This window comes from Adiantum capillus-veneris, chromosome 14 (genome assembly GCF_014529385.1).
Source record: "Adiantum capillus-veneris isolate H3 chromosome 14, ASM1452938v2, whole genome shotgun sequence".
Lineage (NCBI taxonomy): Eukaryota > Viridiplantae > Streptophyta > Polypodiopsida > Polypodiales > Pteridaceae > Adiantum > Adiantum capillus-veneris.
In genome coordinates this window covers 148,320,762-148,324,157 of record NC_140944.1, presented here as the reverse complement: position 1 = coordinate 148,324,157, position 3,396 = coordinate 148,320,762, and positions in this window count along the sequence as shown.

Sequence of the window (3,396 nt, the reverse complement as noted above, 5' to 3'; positions counted from 1 at the left end):
TTTCCAAGTCTAGCTCATCTTTCCCTTGATGACACCATTGCTACCATGCCTACTCCAATGATGGGCATGCCAAGAAACATGCCATGGACCTCATTTGTTAGTAAAGCACCGCTACATGGTAGCTCAATGCCTGCAATAGTACCTACAAGTGTGTACCAATCGTATACACCCATGGGTCCTTATACTCATGTAGTCCCTACCCCTCCCATTGCTTCAACAAACTGTGCTCCACAACCACAACACCCAAGCTCTTATTTCCATGGGACTATACCGGCTAGCAGTAGCATGTCACATCCGACGTCTGCTATGTCTAGGGCCACACATATGAACTTTGGGCCACCACATGGCACAACATCGTACCAAACATAGAACCCAAGGGCTTCCTATGTGCCAAGCCCAATGCCAATACCTACTCCACATGTAGTCTCTAGAGCGCCTTCACCCACGGTGCCTGCTCAAGCTATTGGTCGATCTATTGCTGAGAATATGCGTAACACGCCTAATAGAGAGCCTAGAAGTAAGGCAGTACAAATAGCCAAGCTCACACAAAAATTTAATGGAGACGGGGATGTGAGAAAGCATATCGAAGTGTTTGAACAAATATGCGATTATCTAGGAGAACACATTGACCTGCATAAGAGTAATGCTTTAAGCCTAACCTTGAGTGGGAAGGCAGGGGATTGGTATAGAACCCTAAGGGTGGAAGAAAAAACAATTTACCCTACTATTAGGAGACTGTTCTTGAAAGAATACATACGAGAGGGAGTACTTTGGGGTGTAGCCTCTCAGCTCCAAAAAGCCCAATGAGAGGAAGGAGAGTCGGTGAGAGACTTTATTAGCCGCTTGAAGCATTTGATTTCTCATTGTAATCCAAATGAGCGCTTCAATAATAATCAATTGCTTGATAGAGTCATTAGGGGATTACGACATGATGATATCTACAATGGCCTAGTCATTAGAGGTATCACCACTTGGGAAGCAGTCTCACCACCAATGCGATCCAATTGGAGGATAATTTAATGATTCAAGGAGAAAGAGTTTCTGTTGAGCCTAAATCTATTAGCTCGCAAGCATCGGGGCATCAGCCAATGACCGTAAAGCCTATTGCTAAGGAGCCAAAGATATCTGAGATGAATTTAGTAGATCTCACCAAGGCTATTCAAGAGAGTCTTAGAGACAATCGTGCTCCGCAAAACAATCATATCTATCCAAGAAGGGAGCAACAATGGTGCTCAGTATGCCATGGACCGCATAGTACCAATGAATGCCCTACTTTTAGAGTAAAATTCAATGGGACTTGCAATGCCTGTGGAAGGTACGGTCATCAAGCTAAGGATTGCATAGTATTTAAGCGCGCGATGTCCAGTAGACCAACCTTATCATGGACAGACACACCTCAAGTGCCTGAATTGATGCCGGCCCCACCTCTTGAACAAACAGCACAACACATGGTTCCTAGGGCCCAAAATGTTGTTCAAACAACACCCTTACCACCTCCAATGCTAGGACCGCAACCACCACATTTGAGAATCACTTCTGTGAATCAAGTGGGTTGTGAGTCATCTATCGCTTGTTTGGAAGGCTGTGAGGAAGATATGGACCATAATATTGCCTATGGGATGGATGTGCTTGAAGAAATTCTACAATACTACAAGGAGGACTATTGGGGACAAGTCAAACCTATCTATCAAGTAGCTGCTCTTGTGGCAAGTGGCCAAAATACAATTACACTGCTAAGAGACCACCTCTTCAATGCTATGAGTTTGGAGGTCCACATCGTGTAGCCGAGTGTCCTATTAGGCTACAAAAGAACGCCACACTAATGCAAACCAACCAAGCGAGCATGTCTACAATGCCGATACTCATGTGTAATCAATGTGGCATAGATCATTTGATTTCCCAATGTCCAAATAATCCAAATTCACCGAAGATCACGCCATTAAACTTAATTGAAGTTACCGAGGAGCCATCACAAAGTACACATGTGGTACCAGTAAACGTACTCACACGATCGATGCTCCAAAAACAAAATTATATTCTTGAGGAAAGAGACATGGCATCAATTGCCCAATATTAGAAAAAGAAGAAAACATGAAGGAAGAGATCACAAAAAGCAGTGAAGCCAGACCCCAGTTCAAAGACCAACATAGGGACTGGTGACGACCCCATATATATGAACGACACTGAAGAGGATTCTGATTCAGGTCACACAATTTGCACAGATGGATGGAGCGGGGGAGATTCCAATAGAGGAGGAACACTTAGATCCACAACCCAGCCTAGATGACAACCTTGTTATATAAATACCTGTTAATAAGTTGGGACAATACTTTGAGGGTGATGAATCCAATGTGACCATACCAATCACTACTAAGGGATTAACTGTGAAGGGAATCCTTGATGGTGGCGCTGGGGTTAGCATTGTGACTAAAAATTGCTGGGAAACTATGGGAAGACCTCACCTTGCGACCACAACTATAGTAGTGAAGATGGCCAATGGGTCTATTGTTAAGCCTATTGGGATGCTAGAAGATCTCAAGATCAAGGTCTTTGGACATAAAACAAGAATTACCTTCATTATTATGGATTTCTCCAAACACACTATAGCATCGGAGATGATCTTAGGACGTCCTTTCATGAGGGAAGCAAAAATGTTGCATGACTGGTCTAAAAACCATGTCTACATGCAGTTCCAAGATTCTGTCATTAGAGTGGATCTTGTAACTGGTCAAGCAGATCTTCTAGGAAACAGGTTTATAATTTATCATAGATCCGACACCATAGTTCACTCGGCCTCATTGCAGTATTGTTACACGTGTAAAGCGGACACTGATGTTGGGGAAGATTCTCCTTATATGGATGTACTACCTGGGATGACTGAGTCCGACAATGTGGATTGGGTCCACCTAGCAGCAACCATAGACACTTGGGGAAATAGGAGGACAACCTGGGTAACACCTGAGGGGGATGAAATGCCACCACCTGTACCCTTAAATATGCTAAAAGCAATGCCTATAGCTTCTGACAAGACTCATCCTAATATAACAAAGAAAACATACAAGTGGGTCCCTAAATCTTCTTTAGCGACCATGGTTGATGCTGAAAAACAGAAGCCCACATTTTTGGTGCCTTGTAAGAAACGTCCTACTCGACTCCAAGAAATGTAAGGAAACGTGGCGGTGAATTCTAAACAACTATTGGAAGCCCAAGGCTACTATCAAGGAAATGATCAAATCTGGGTGCCAAAAACGTAAAGTGCATTCTTACCTGTCACTTGACCCATGTGAGCCCAATCCCGTATCTCCAAAATGAATCAATGATTGTGGAAAGAAAAAAATCATAGAATTCTACACACCCCGCTCCAGGGCTAGTTTGGGTAACGAAGAAAGAAAAATT